General features: G+C 36.7%; 1 protein-coding gene across 4 annotated transcripts in view; it reads right to left on the bottom strand.

Annotated features, from left to right (window-relative positions):
* Positions 1–16,640, bottom strand: part of ATF7IP (activating transcription factor 7 interacting protein) — a 115,145-nt gene that overhangs the window by 70,721 nt on the left and 27,784 nt on the right. Inside the window, exon 1 of one of the 4 annotated variants that reach the window (XM_060194418.1) lies at positions 16,116–16,609. The exons of 2 other annotated variants lie outside the window; for them this stretch is intronic. The gene's annotated coding sequence lies outside the window, so the exon portion shown is untranslated. Of the gene's footprint in view, positions 1–1,301; positions 1,323–16,115; positions 16,610–16,640 lie in introns of those variants that run through there. One more of the 4 variants, XM_060194419.1, reaches the window with a different exon arrangement.

The raw sequence follows: 16,640 nt of genomic DNA, 5'->3' as shown, positions 1-16,640 counted from the left end.
GAGGTGAAGCAGTGGTAAAGCTTTGGACTCTCAAGCATGAGGTCCAGAGTTCGATCCCTGGCAGCACATGTACCAGAGTAATGTCTGGTTCTTTCTCTCTCCTCCTCTTTCTCATAAATAAATAAAACCTTAAAATAAATAAACAAATAAATTTAAGAAAACAAATAAAACTGACTGAAATAAGCAATTTCAGAATACATTTGTAAAATAACTTAGTCAATCATTTTTATTTATTATAGCTCAACCCTTATCCCACTCACTAAACTTCACTGTCAACTAAACAGACAATAAGCAAAATTATAGAAGACTATATTTCTCCGAACATTAAAGAAATGATTGAGGGGGGCAGGCAGTAGCCCAGTGGGTTAAGTATACATGGAGCGAAGTCCAAGGACCAGGCGTAAGGATCCCAGTTTGAGCCAGTAGCTCCCCATGGCTCTCCAAATGCAGGGGGTTACTTCACAGGCAGTGAAGAGGGTTTACAGGTGTCTTATCTTTCTCTCCCTTTCTCTGTCTTCCCCAACTCTCTCGATTTCTCTCTGTGTCATCCAGCAACAACTGTACTGGCAACAATGACAAAAACAAGGGCAACAAAATGGGAGGAATGGTCTCCTGGAGCAATAATACTGGCACCAAGCCCCAGCAATAACCCTGGAGGCAAAAAAAAAAATTAATTAAATATATTTACAACACTTTGCTTGAGTATATTAAAACACCTACTAGGCAGGGGTAGATAGCATAATGGTTATGCAAAGAGACTCTCATGCCTGAGGCTCCAAAGTCCCAGGTTCAATCCCCTGTACCAGCATAAACCAGAGCTGAGCAGTGCTCCGGTAAAAAAAAAAAAAAAACACCTACTAGAGTCTTTTATTGTAAGTTGAAAGATATAAATGCCAGGGAAATATATATCTTACATTTCTTACTGATTCAACTTTAAATGTGGTCTGAATGGCAGCTTTCACTAATACCGGCAATGTGGGAACAACAAAATAAAAGAGAGAGAGAGTGGGGGAGACGGAGGGGGAGGGACAAGGGCAGAGGCAGAGGCAGAAGGAGAGGGAGAGCACTGCTCACCAGAGCACTGCTCAGCTCTGGCTTATGGTGGTACAGGGGACTGAACCTGGGACTTTAGAGCCTCAGGCATGAGAATCTGCATAACCATCATGCTATCTCCCCCTCCCTACTTGAAGTACTTTACATTTCTAGTCAACAAGTACATCTTTGAGTCCTTAAGCAGTAATTCTTTACTTATTCAAATGCCATAGAAAGGTCACACAATTCACACAACACATAGTCAACACCTCTCCTTACTCAGCAGCTGTTCGTAAGTAAGTGTTGTTTTCGATGGTTTAGGTTGTTTTGGCCGGGCTGGCTTCACAGGCAGGTAACAGATGACCAGGGACTCATGGTTGAGCTGTAGGCAGTATCTCTTTATTCATGCAGGACGCAGCACAATCTAAGCCGAGCTAAGCTAAACTCAAGTTAAAGTAAAACTCACAATGCTGTCTTTATATATACTTGCCAAGTAGGGTGGAAACAGGATGTGACATAGAGAGGGTGGAGAGAAAAGTGACTGGTAAAAATCAGAGTGTGACAAGGAGGGGGCAGATTAGGTGAGAATCCTATCACTGAACCACAAATGCCCTGGAGGGAGGGTGGAACTTGTTAACAGTGGTTATGTAAATAGAATGAAGTGGTTATGTAAATAGAATAGTGTTAAGCAGGGGGGATTTAAACCAAATGAAACAGAAGGGGTCTCATGCATACCAACAAGACTCACAACATGGTCACCAGTTGCTGTGTCACCGAGAACTTGATGGTCCCCTGGTCCTCTGGCACAACCAGATGAACGAGGGTCTCTGGAAGCTGGGGAAGCAGCTACTTAGACTAGCCACGAGTTCCTAAGTCTTTTTTAGCACCACCAGCAGCATCCTGGTTAGTAGCGGTGATGGCGCTTCATTCAGCTGGTTTCTGAGCCTCTATTTATACTAGCTTGCCTCTGGTGTTTAAGGTTACACCACCATTGGCCAATCAGGTTCGGGATGACATCATAGTATTTCTTACCCTACTTATACATATGTTTCTGTCTTATCACACTATGCAGGCACACTATGGTTACTATGGTTACATATTCACTACAGTAACCAAATCTAAAATAATTCTCAAATGAAAAGCCTCTAGCTTTTAGAAAGCAAAGGTCCTTTCTGTATTTTTGACAGGTCTGTAAGTTAGCATGCCAGTATGCTCACACACAGCAGGGCTATCTATACACAATCCACAATCTTTGTAAGGTGCCACTACTTATTTACTAATAAAAAGTAATAATATATACCCACTTAAACATAGGGGTATATATCTGATAGGGTGCAATGCAATGAATCCATAGCACCATTAAAATGATCAAATCTGACACAAGACAGGCATGTTCCAGGCCATAAAATTTTAAGACAGTTTCTTTTCCTAATTCAAAAAATAAAATGCCATTTGAAACAAATCTACACTTGCTTATTACTAGATAATGGAAATCGTCTTTAAATTAATAAACATAACCCAATGGGAGCCCCCCCAGAGCCATTTTACCAGTTTTTACACAGCAACTGAAACTGAAATACAATTTACATAGTCACTGTGGTTGGCTATAGCAAACAGGTTCACTTAACCAATCAGAAAGCTAAAAATTGTACCACCATAAAAGGAAAAATTTCAAATCTGCCTGGCAACCTCCTAAAAATAGAAACAATACGCTAGTATGAATCCCTGAATACATGTTAATGCTAGATCAAAACTACCAGAAAAAAACATTACATTTATCTGGAGAAAAATAATGTGCCTTGCATTTCATCATCTCAAATACCTAAAATGCCACATCTTTTATTAGTAGGTAGTAATTAAAGAAAATGAATGTCAAGCTAAATAAATGGGTGACTTTCAAGTTACATGCCAATCACTTTTCTTATATATGCACATGAGGTTATGTACACAATATACTGAAATGCTTTTTTTTTCAGGAGGATAATAAGGTATTTTAGTCACAGTTCTAAAATATTCAAAGCTCTCTAAGACTCTCATAATCTACACTAAACTGGACTTTTTTTTTCTGGCACTTTAGTCCTGCAATTATTTGGGAATCTGAGTTATGGGTAAAGGACAGCTTACATTGTATTAGAAACACTAAGATTAATTAACTAAAGCATTATCTTTAAATAGGGTGGACATTATGACTTAATCATTTTAACACAAAACTGCTCCAACAAACAGCAGTGTTTTCTACACAACAGTTATTCCATAATTATTTTTTCAAATTAAAGTAATCCCTGTTAGTGAGGAGAACAAATTATCTTACTGTTCATGTCAAATAAAAGTAAAATTAAACATACAAAAAAAAAATTCTGTACTATTTTAGAACTTTCCATTTTGCCTAAAGTGGAAAATGTGGAAGTTGACAGCACTTAACTTTTCTTTTTTTAAAATTTATTTATTTATTCCTTTTTGTTGCCCTTGTTGTTTTTTTATTGTTGTAGTTATTACTGCTGTTGTCATTGTTGGATAGAACAGAGAGAAATGGAGAGAGGAGGGGAAGACAAAAAAGGGGAGACAAAGACACCTGCAGGCCTGCTTCAACGCCTGTGAAGTGACTCCCCTGCAGGAAGGGAGCCAGGGGGCTCGAACCGGGGATCCTTATGCAAGTCCTTGAACTTTGTGCCACCTGCGTTTAACCGGCTGTGCACTTAACATTTCTTATTCTGCTACTGTGTTACAACATAATATGTTTCATTATTCTAACTTACCAACCTAATGCTTAACTTTGCACATTATAAATTTACTCTGGAATAGATTTGAATTCTTAAAGATAGAAGAGACATGCAAGCTAGTATAACTATTGAGGAAAATAAGGATTAATTTTTTTTAAAAAAAAATCAAATGAAAAGGGAAAAAGCTTTAATTTAAAAAATTTAAATTCATGAAAGATTAGCTTGGCACTCAAGTTTAAAGTGCATGGTCTACTAACTTCTTATAATAAACTCTCAATTTGTTTTAATAAAGTAGTCAGCTAATTTTAAAATGTTTTCTTTGGTCACTGTTATCCAAAATGAAAAATGAATTCACTTACTTGATACTAGGAAAGTCTAAATTTTTAATTATGAGTATTATATTAGGCTTTCTATAATTATGAATGAAAGATGTCTTTAAAACACAGGAACAATGGATAGCTTTAAGTAGCAAAGGAGTGCAACTGAGGGACAGAGAAAAATCAAATGATCAATGAGTAATATATGTTTATAAATTAAACAATTAAGATAACTAAATCTTAAGTTTAACAGAGATTTAAAAAGATAAATGCAATCATTTTAAACACTGATCTGTATGAAAACTTAAGCTTATTGTCATACAGTTTCCTTAAGACTGTAGTCCTATTTGACTTGGATATTAAGAACCTAAGTATAATTGCATGACGTTTTGCATACATTTCTTTTATTTATTTTTACCAAATCACTGTTCCACTTGCACTTCAGGTAGAAAGTACTAAGGGTTGAACTTGGAGCCTATGAATTTCAGGCATGAGAGTTTTTGCATAGTCATTATGCCATCTCCCCAGGTTCCACATGACATTTTTTGATTAACACTTTTTTTCAAACAAAAGCACTGCTCAGCTCTGGTTAATCGTAGTGCAGGGGGGTAAATCTAGGATTTTAAAGAATCTGACATGGAAGCCTTTGCATAACTATAGCATAAGGTATGGAAGACATGGGTCTTGTATACAGACTCTGTTTACTTGTCTGAACAAATAAACTATGATGCTCATAACAAAGGAAATATAATTGATGGTTTATAACTAATGAGGGAGAATATAACACATAGGTCAAATTTTAATAAGAAGGCATTATAACGGGAAAATAATCTAATAATTTCAACTACATTTGTCAAATACCAGTTTAAATATAAATACTGGCATTTCATTTCTTTTTTTTTTTTAAGATTTTATTTATTCATTCATGAGAAATGGTAGGAGAGAAAGAACCAGACATTACTCTGCTACATGGGCAGTCAGGGATTGAACTCGAAACCTCATGCTTGAGAGTCTGATGCCTTATCCACTGCACCATCTCCCAGACTTGGCATTTCACTTCTAATGACCAGTTTTAATTCAATAGAACAGAATTTTGCAGTGTAACTTAGCACATACCTATTGAATTTTGAGGGAAAATGGAAAAATCAGTGGCACTTTAGTGTTAACAGTTATGAAATACTAAGATGTTCAGATAGCTCCAAAAATGTAATTTCTCCTTCTTCTCTCTTTCCTTTCTCCTGCCTCCTCTAACCCACAGTTTAAAATATCAGCTAAGGGAGCCAGGCAGTGGCCAGTGGGTTAAGTGCATGGGGGTGCAGTGGGTTAAGTACATGTGGCGCAGGGGGTTAAGCGCACGTGGCGTGAAGGGCAAGAACCTGCATAAAGATAGTTTCAAGCCCTGGCTCCCCACCTGCAGGGGGTTCGCTTCACATTCAGTGAAGCAGGTCTGCAGGTGTCTAGCTTTCTCTTCCCCTCCTCCATTTCTCTGTCCTATCCAACAAGGACAACAGCAATAACAACAACGATAAACCAGGGCAACAAAAGGGGGAAAAATTAAAATAAAATATCAGCTAAAAATCAAATGTCCTGTGGTCCTAGCGTATGTGTGTAGGTCTAGTAAATAGTATTAACTAGGGCCAGAGCAAGATAGCTCACTAAGAAGGGTGCCTGCTTTGCCATGACAGCAACCCAGATTCAATCCCAGCTCCCATAACATTAAAGGGAGATTTGACACTGTGGTGTCTTTCCCTCTCTTCCTCATTCTCTTTCTTTTTTTTTTTTAAATACCAAATTTATTATTTATTTATTTATTTATTTATTTATTTTTTACCAGAGCACTGCTCAGCTCTGGTTTATGGTGGTGCAAGGGATTGAACCTGAGACTTTGGAGCCTCTAGCTCAAGAGTCTCTTTGCATAACCATTATGCTATCTACCCCTGGCCCCTCATTCTCTTTCTATCTGGGAAAGTAAGCTGGAAGCAGTAAAGTTCCAAAGGAACCACCCAACCCCTTCCCCCACTAAAGAACTCTTTCATATACCAGAGGAAACTTAACTGCCTATTTCTACCTTTTTTTCTCTCAAAGCAATATTGCTGGTTCATTATCCATTTGTAGATTGAATTTATATTTAGCACGACTCTGTCAGCTAATCCTATTTTACAAATCTATGTCTTTCTCCAGTCAGAATTTGAGGAGAAAAGCTACTTTTTAAAATATCAAGATTTAGCCTCAGTGTGTCACTCAGAATGAACTAGAATTTCCCTAGGAAGCAAAAGAAGTATATACTCATTCTAAAAATTTCCTGGCCAACAATGCATAAGACTTGCTTCTCTGCAAAAGTTCCTATGAAGCTGTTGCACAGGTTGGGCTATCTGATGCTACTGGGTTGCCAGAAAAGTCATTTTTCTGTATTTTTCTATGCAAATACATTATGACTTTTCTGACAACCCAATTTTTATAAAAATTTCATGATTTCTTTTTAGAGCTCCTTTATACAAAAACCAAGAATTATTGCTTATAGTGATTCAGAACCTAGGTGGTGTGCACAGAATACACACACAATTTAGAAACTCAACTTCACTCTTCCTAATTATACCAAAAAAAAAAATGTTCTCCACTCATTTTGTATTGACTGATAACCACAAACACATGGAGAGTTCATGTTCCTCTGCATTCACCTAGACCTGCTCATTTTGTACAAACTGATGAAATGAATAAAAAACACTTGCTAAATTTGCATTAGTAAGTTATACTGATACAGAAAAAGGTGGGAAGGACTTGAGTTAGTCAAATCATTTGTTATTTTGGGGTCTAAAGTTTTCCTTCTGGAATAAAAGAAAATAAATCAAAAGGCATAAAAGGATAATTATTTTTTAATAAATTAATTTCCAAAGTACAGTGCTCTACTGAGGAATGATAAAGATAGGCTACTTTATTTATGTATTCAATATTTACCAAATGTCAATATGATTATTGTAATTGGGGAAAATTTAAGACACCCTAAAAACAATTTTATATGTGCAAAGCTGCATGCTAAAAATAAAATATAACTAGACATGGATTTTCATATAAACGTGAGAGAGAAAAATAGAATGTGTAGGTAGTGTTTTATATAATAGTTATGAAAATTAGAAGTTGTCTATTGTCCAGTTAACTGCCATCTTTCTCCAATATAGACTGCCTAATGTTATTGATAAGCAAAAACATATTTTCATCTGAGTCACTACAAACAAGACCTCTACATAGCATTTATTTTCTTCCAAATAGGGTTGGCACTCCCAATTTTTATGCACCAGATTTCTTGAATACTGACTCTGCGTAAAGAATCACTCAAACTCAAATGGGAGTTTGCCTTCCCCTCCACACCAATCTCAATTTCAATGTGTTTCTGCTCATAACCCTATTTATAATTCATTTATATCTACAAGACTTCACAAGTAGTTGCTAAGCAACAGCAACATGCTGAGTTCAGGTCTATTGGAAATCTGGCTCTCTGCCACACAAAAATATTTAACTGAGCCTAGAGCCTCCAGAATTTATAAAAGGAGAAAAGGAAAGAGAAAGGGAATGAGATCCCAAAGGAAAGTACTGATAAATATAATACATCATCAAACACTATGTAAGAGTTCACAAAATCATAGCAAAGATCTTATTTTAGTAAGTCTGAATATTCATTATACTTCCCAAATGTATGATCTTTATGTTGACATAAAGACTGAAGTTATTCTACAGGAAAATAGAATTCATATGATTTGCCACATCACCGCTAATGGTATAACAACTGACTAAAAAATATTATGTAAAGCACAGTATTTGGAGAAACTAGGAGGATAATAGCTTGTGGGACTAAAATTTCCTATGTTACATTTTAAAGGTTAGGAAAGAAACTACATATTTTCTTCAAATTCCCTTACCCCCCAATAAAGTTGACTAACTACTAAAGGAAGAAACCATTGTTTGTTTGTTTTTTTTTTTATCCTGCACTACACTAGTTTACAGCTTTAGGCATTTCTAGTAGTGAAAAGTTAAGCATATTAAAAAGTGCACTTTTCGGGCGGTAGCGCAGCGGGTTAAGTGGACATGGCGTGAAGCCCAAGGACTGGTATAAGGATCCCAGTTCCAGCCCCTGGTTCCCGACCTGCGGGGAGGGGGGGGGTCGCTTCACAGGCGGTGAAAGCAGGTGTCTATCTTTTTCTCTCCCCCTCTCCATTTCTCTCTGTCCAATCCAACAAAAGCAATGGCAACAATAACAGAAACAACAACAACAAGGGCAACAAAATGAGAAAAAATGGCTTCCAGGAGCAGCGGATTCATAATGCAAGCAGCACCAAGTCCCAGCAATAACCCTGTAGGCAAATAAGAAGGAGGGAGAGGAGAAGAAAAAGAAGAAGAAGAAGAGGAGGAGGAGGAGGAAGAGGAGGAAGAAGAAAAAGAAGAAGAGCTCTAATAATGCAAAAATAAACTATCATTTTCAACAGGATTTGAAAACACATTAAATATGGTTTGATATTCACTTGCTGATAAAGATAAACATTAAGAACAAAGATTTCCCTGTAGAATAATAATGGTTATTTCAAACCAACAGCATGAAAAACAGCTTCACTGCTCATAAGGTTTTACTCCCTGAAAAGTACAAATAACAAATTTTAAGAAATTCCTCAAGAATAAAGAATGTAGTATGATATGAAATTTATATCTAGAATAAAGAACATAAAAAAATGAACAAATCAGCAAATGTAAAATGTTCAACATTACAAATTATCAAAGAGGAAGTAAAAAAATACACTTTCATATATCAGATTGGCAACCATTTATTGTTAGCAATAATGTACAGCAATGAATCATTTCAAGGTCACTGCTATAAAAATTTTTAAGGTAAGCCAATGTAAAGTATGCATTACTTTCACCAACGACGGCACCTGAGATATTTATGTTAAGAAACACCAACCAACATGGGGTCAGGCAGTGGCACACTGGGTTGAATAAACACATTACTGTACACAAGGATCCAGGTTCAAGCTCCTGTACCCCACCTGCAGGAGGAAAGCTTAATGAACTGTGAAGTAGTGCTGCAGGTGTCTCTCTTTCTCTCTCCTCTATCCCCCTCCCCTCTCAATTTCACTCTCTCCTATCAAATTAAAAGGGGGAAAAAGTGGCCACCCAGAGCCCCAGTGCTAACCCTGGTGGCAAAAAGAAATAAATTAAAAATACACTAAAATGTTTTAAAAGGAAATGTATGATATCTACTTCAGGCCTATTGTAGCAAAAGCACAAACCTGTCATTAATTACTAAGAGAATATATATGTACACACACACACACACACACACACACACACACACACACACACGGAACTATAGAAATAGTTAATCCGGTAGGGCGCCTGCCTTGTGATTTCCAAGATGTAGGTTCCGGCCCTAAGGAGTTCTATGGCCCTAAGGAGTTCTGGACCTAGGTTCCAGCCCTAAGGAGCTCTTGTGGTATGTATCTCTCCCTCTGTGTCATTCACTCTATCCAAATGAAAAAGTCATCCCGGAGAAGTGAAATTGTAAAAGTGTGAGGCCCCAATTACGTAAACAAGCAAACAAATACTGGAGCATCCAAACTAAAGAACACTAGAAAGTTAAGTGCCTGAGTGGGCAAGAATAGGTAAGTGTAAAACAAAGCAGCTGCACAACTCTTAATAATTATAGTGTGAACATTGAATCTACCTTTATTGAATAATGGTACTATCAATACCTACTTAAGTTACCAATCCCAGATAACTTATCCTAATCAATTCTGATACTCTTCTATAAAAAAAAGGTAAAAATAATGTCTGTTCCACCAAAACATTACGGGAGTTAAATGAAACAGTAGGAAATATGTAAGCTGTCCATAAATGTCTTCAGTTTTTACAACATATTTTAAAACACAGTATGTTTCTAAACATGTATACAAATGTAAGTAATATTTTAAAGTCTTAAAAAATAAATGCAAAATAAATCACAGCAATTCACTTAGGGAAAAATATGAGAATATATAGACTTTCAATTAGATTTGGTTTTAATTTTCACAATGAAAATGCATTCATGTAATTTCTCTCCCAACAGTAAAATTCATTTGATTTTTCTCTGCTTCTTCTATGCCAATACTAATACCAAGGAGCAGTAACCCATACAAACATTAAACTCTAGGAGAGACTGGAAAGGAACATTCAAAAGACAAAATTACAATCCTATCACACATGACCTTAAGACCCTCTCTTTATCCCCTCAATCATCTGAGTCAACATGTACCCAAAGTAAAAAAAGAAACCTTGAGCACAAAAGAGTATAACTAAGAAAAAAAACTAGGTGCCAACTTCCCAAAACAAAAGATCCATTAATTCTTAGCAAAAAGAACAGAAGACATTATATATGTAGTATTTAACATATTAAATATCACTAAAGTATATGGGATGTTATTCCATACATGATAACAACCAGATATAAAAGGAAATCAATATAAATCTTAAAATTAAAAAATATAAGCTATATAAATATAGATGATGTGAGCCTGTATTCAAAACCCGATGTTCTTTTCAAACATTACAAAGAAAAAGAGAAAAGCAAAAAGACATGAGGATAGCCAGAAGAGACCATTTTTCACTGACAAGGACTTTTCAGAAGGGAAATGTGAAAAAAATGGGAGAGAAGAAAATAAAGGAAAAAAAATCAGAGATAACAGTATTTTTTCCATAGAAAAGGTCTGATTACTAACACAAAGAAGAGATAAAAAAAAAAAAAAAAAAAAACCTAAACTTATTTTAACATCTGGTATGTTAGGCTATCAGAAAAACAAGTATTACTTATAATCTTAAAAATCATTTAACTATAAAATATTAGAATTAAACTGGCAACAAACTTGTCATCAGCCATACTGAATGTTAAAATGAAAAAAACCCTCAACGTTCAACAAAAATGTAATTTTTTAGTCTAGAATGAAGAAGGAAAAGCAATCAACAATGTTAAAGAAATATACTACTTCCAAGCTGAAAAATACTACCACGACACCAACCTGCCTTCCCTGGGCAGATGACCTCATCAATGTGTCCTCGAACTTCACCTACCAGAACCCTAACTCATTAGCGAAAGACAGAAACAGGCTGGGAGTGTGGATCGACCTGTCAACGTCCATGTCCAGTAGAAAAGCAATTACAGAAGCCAGACCTTCCACCTTCTGCACCCCAGAGAAATCTGTGGTCCATACTCCCTGAGGGATAAAGAACAGGGAACCTTCCAATGGAGGGGATGGGATATGGCACTCTGGTAGTGGGAATTGTATAAAATGTACCCCTCTTACCCCACAGTCTTGTCAATAAATATTAAATAACTAATAATTTTTACTTGATTCAAACAATCAAGTCTATTAAAGGTAATCAGTGGAGTTTGTGAAACAGATTTTTAAAATTTTTTTTAAATCTTTATTTATTGGATAGGGACAGCCAGAAATTGAGAGGGAAGGGGGAGAGAGGGGGAGAGGAAAGGAGGAGAGTGTGGGAGAGGAAAGGGGGAGAGAGAGGAAGAGGAATGGGGGAGGGAGAGGAAAGGGGGGAAAAATAGCATAATGGTTATGCAAAGAGACTCATGCCTGAGGCTCCAAAGTCCCAATTTCAATCTCCAACACCACCATAAACCAGAGCTGAGCAGTGATCAGGTGAAAAAAAAGGGGGGGGGGATGATGCACCAGGTTAAACACGCATAGTACTAAGTGCAGGACCTGTGTAAGGATCTGGGTTCCCTAAGATAGTGGGATTTTAATTGTTTCCAAATTCAACAAAATTCAATAGAGATAGGTAGCTACCAAAATATTAATGCAAAAAATTTACTGCAGAAAATAGTATTGCAATTAGTTCTAAGTGTCATTGGATGAAGAGGGATTTTTAAAAACAGTAGGACACAGGCTGGGTGGTGATGCACCCTTAAAGCACACATGGTATCATGCACAAGGACCCAAGTTCAAGTCCCTAGTCCCCCACCTGCAGAGAGGACACTTCATCACTTCATAAACAATTAGGCAGTGCTGCAGGTACCTCTACTTTCTATCTCCCTTCCTTCTCAATTTCCCTCTGCTTCTCAAAAATAAAATAAATGTTTCAAAAAAAAAGCAAGACAAACAATAGAATGACCAAGCTAAAGGACGACTTGTAATAACATGTAGTATGAGGAATGGCTGGGAAAATGGGAGGCTTTTTAGCCTAGAGATATGTCTGTCTCTGTCTCTGTCTCTCTCTCTCAGTTTTCTTTTTATGATTTACTTTCATTATTAATAAGGATAGGTGAAATAATCAGAACATTACTCTGGCCCATGCAATACCAAGGACTGAACTCTGAACTTCATGCTCCAGGACAATGCTTTATGCATTGCACAATTTCCGGGCCTGCTTTCCCAGCTTTCCTTAAATTATGCAGCTGTTAGGTAAATGAGACTGAAAGATGAACATGCAAGGTGGAGAAAGACATGGAAAAAAAAAAAAAATTACTGTTGAATGTAAAACATTAATTCCCCAATAAAGAAATAAATTATTTAAAAAAAAGAAAAGAAAAACAATGAAAGTCTAACTTTTTTCTCAAAATGATAATTTATTTAAATGTCCAGCATAGTGAAATGACCTTGTGAATTCAGAAGTTCTCCCTTTTGTCATTAGAAATGTTGAAGCAGGGGGATAGGATGGTAGCACAGTGGATTAAGCACACATGGCATCAAGAGTCAAGGACCAGAGTAAAAATCCTGGTTGGAGCCCCAGACTCCCCACCTGCAGGAGAGTCACTTCACAGGCAGTGAAGCAGGTCTGCAGGTGTCTATCTTTCTCTCTCACTTTCTGTCTTCCCCTCTTCTCTCCATTTCTCTCTGTCCTATCCAACGACGACAACATCGATAACAACAATAACTAAAACAAAAATAAAACAAGAGGAGGGGGTTGGGCGGTAGTGCAGCAGGTTAAGCGCACGTGGAGTGAATCGCAAGGACCAGCAGAAGAATACAGGTTGGAGCCCCAGATCCCCACTTGCAGGGGTGTCACTTCACAGGCAGTGAAGCAGGTCCGCAGGTGTCTGTCTTTCTCTCCCTCTCTCTGTCTTCCCCATCTCTCTCCATTTCTCTCTTTCCTATCCAATAATGAATGACATCAACAATAACAATAACCACAACAAGGGCAACAAAGTGGGGGGGAATAGCCGCCACTAGCAGTGTATTCATGTTGCAGGCACTGAGCCCCAGCAATAACCCTGGAGGCAAAAATAAATAAATAAATAAACCAAGGGCAATAAAAGGGGGAAAAAAAGCAACTTAAAAAAATGTTGAAGCAGAAAACTAGTTAATTACTTGTGGGGGATTCCAAAAGACAGGTTCGTGTGAAAAATAGATATCAGAAATATGTGACCACTGTGGCCCACTTCACTTAGATTTTGTGATTCTATAATGCTTGCCAAATAAACTTTGTTGCCTAGGAGAAACAAAAATTGTGGCCGTCCATAAACTACTGCAAAATATATACCTGAAAGCAGAAGTACACTAGAGTTTGCAGTGAGTACCCCCCAACACTTCCTCTCCACTATTCCAAGCTTTGGGTCCATGATTGCTCAACAATTTGTTTGGCTTCGTATGTTAACTCTCTTTTCAGTCACCAGGTTCCAGATGCCATCAGGATGCTGGCCAGGCTTCCCTGGATTGAAGACCCCACCAATGTGTCCTGGAGCTCAACTTCCCCAGAGACCCACCCTACTAGGGAAAGAGAGAGGCAGACTGGGAGTATGGACCGACCAGTCAACGCCCATGTTCAGTGGGGAAGCAGTTACAGAAGCCAGACCTTCTACCTTCTGCAACCCACAATGACCCTGGGTCCATGCTCCCAGAGGGATAGAGAATGGGAAAGCTATCAGGGGAGGGGTGGGATATGGAGATTGGGTGGTGGGAATTGTGTGGAGTTGTACCCCTCCTACCCTATGGTTTTGTTAATTAATCCTTTCTTAAATTAAAAAAAAAAATTTTTTTAATTGTGGCCGAAAAAATAGTAGATGGGACTTGCATGCCTGTGGCTTCTTGTTCAATGCCCAATGCCACATGCAGAGTGGTGTTCTGGCTTCTTTATATCGCTACCTCATACCAATAAATTAAATAAACTTTAAAGATTTTCAAATATTATCTCTTTCATTTCCAAGTAGTCATAGATGACTCATACTTACCCTCATGACTTTTTATCTGTCTTACATGCTTTCTTTTCAGTTAATCTACATAAATAATTCTTGGGACTTGGTACACCTGGTAGAGCAAACATATTACCATGCTTGAGAATCTGGATTCAAGACCATGATCCTCTTCTGAAGGGAAGGGGGGAGGGTGGTTAGCTGCTTCACATAGTGCTACAGGTCTCTCTCTCTGTCCACCTTTATTAAAAGGAAAAAAAAAAAAAAGGATGCCCCCCCCAAAAAAAAAAAAGCCACTGGAACTACCAAGGCCCAAAGACCCAGCAATAACTCTAGTAAGACAAAAAAAAGAAAAAAATTATTTTTTCTTTGCTATCTCACTCAGTTCTAATAGCATTCACCAAATTCCTGTTTTACTCTAACAATTCCTTTGTCTCTTTTCCTATATAAATACCAATCTCAACTATGTTCCCAAGCCAACATTCTCCCAATAATGGCTCTAGAGAAATCTGAAAACATTTTTGTCTTAGTCATGTGTATTTTGCATATCAAGAGAAGCCTACTGCCCCTGAAAAAAAGAGAAGCCTATCCCAACCTGAAGCATATTAATTAAGAGAAAATTGCTCTCTTCTATCTCTCCAACCCCAGTGATACTATTTAATCAGGTAGAACACATTCACATAAATATAATAGAACACATATTAATTTCTAGAAGTCCAAGCAACACTGTGAAAAGGCAAAAGGAAAGATAGTGACCCTGAAACAGTAGTCTAATTTCTATCCCAGCTGGCCTCTAAGTATTTAAGTATCCAACCATATAGTGATAAATCATCTATTACTTTTCAGAATCTAGAGACACAGAAATCCCAGCTAAAAGCCTGCTGCTTAATTTTTTTTAAAGTAAAGAATACCATAAGTGCTCTTGTCCTTCGTTTCTCTAGGCTACCTCACTACCATTTTGCTTCATCTCACCTCCCAACACTCTTCTCCCCAAAATTATTATGTTAATTAGCTAATTATTACATTAATCAGTAATTTATTTAAAACTAGCATTAAGATACATATCATTATCTCTTATTTTAACGGGCATAGAGACTTTCATACTTGTTACATATTCTTCATTTTCTATAGTTCTTAATTTCATTTCAGTAAGATTGTTTTTCTATATACTATTTTTCTGGTATGTGAAAAAGAACAGCAAACACTTGTGCAGTTTTCACCTACCTTACAAAATACCAAAATTCAATGGAATTTCTACCACATTCATTTCAGAATTGTAAATCATTTTTGTTAAAATGGTAATATATTTAAATATATAGAGATGGAAAGCATAACTGGAAAACTTGACTATTATATATACAAATAAACATTATCTAATTCATGTCAATTAGTTATGAAAACATAAACAGTCTGATTTGACAATGAATTCAAAGTGGTACCTTTAGACTAAGACTTTACAATTTAGTGAGGTTATGAAATGTCATTTTTGTATATACCAGTTGGTGTCACTGCAACTGAGAACACTATAATAGGACTGTAATGAAAATATCTAAAAACTGATTTCACTGTAATATGAACACATCTTATTCACAAGTAACATTCATATATGAAACACACTATTAGTTCATTTTAATTCAAACCTGAGGAAAATCAGAGGTGAAAATAATGTACTTTAGAAAACCAAATTAAGATATGGGCTTAGAAATCCAAATGCAAAATCTTCTGAAAATTAACCTTAAACAATCTACTAATCATAATAGTATTTCTAAATTTAAAAAACACATAAGAGCACTTCACCAAAGATTAGAAGTAGACATAAATAAGGCCTGAAGGATGGAAAAGGGGTGACAGGAGTTACAGAAAAGGACCTGAATCTCTTACCTGTGGGCAGCTTGCTATGAAAAGGACTTCCACTTCTGTCAACCTCTGCTACTAAGTTCACTTGTATAAACATTAAAAGCTAATGCAAACTTCTAGAGCAGCCTCCTTGAACTTAAATTCCTTATTTGATTCATTGTCATTTAAAGAATAACAAAACAAAACAAAAAATCATGACTATAGTAGACTGGCTGAATACTATCAATACAATCCTTTCAAACAGTGGTTCACATCTGTTGTGTAGTTTGTGCAGCAACCATCCCATTAACCACAAACGCCAAAAAACGTCAGATAGTATGTCAATGAAGCTCACAGAACACACTAAGTTCATTTTACAAAGAACTGTTCCAAGTGAAGATGCCTAGAATCAGAATTCTTTTGTACTTCTTTCTATGCTGCCAACTATTAGGTCTGCAGCAACTGTGTGCAGTTAAGTACCTCCCACATCTTACTCAATAGTATCAATAGGCAGAAATCTATAAAAGCAGAACAAAAGCTTCAACAGGCTTATGGCTTCTCACTATTCCA

Source organism: Erinaceus europaeus, chromosome 7, assembly GCF_950295315.1.
Source record: "Erinaceus europaeus chromosome 7, mEriEur2.1, whole genome shotgun sequence".
Lineage (NCBI taxonomy): Eukaryota > Metazoa > Chordata > Mammalia > Eulipotyphla > Erinaceidae > Erinaceus > Erinaceus europaeus.
This window is presented reverse-complemented; position numbering and strand designations above follow the sequence as displayed.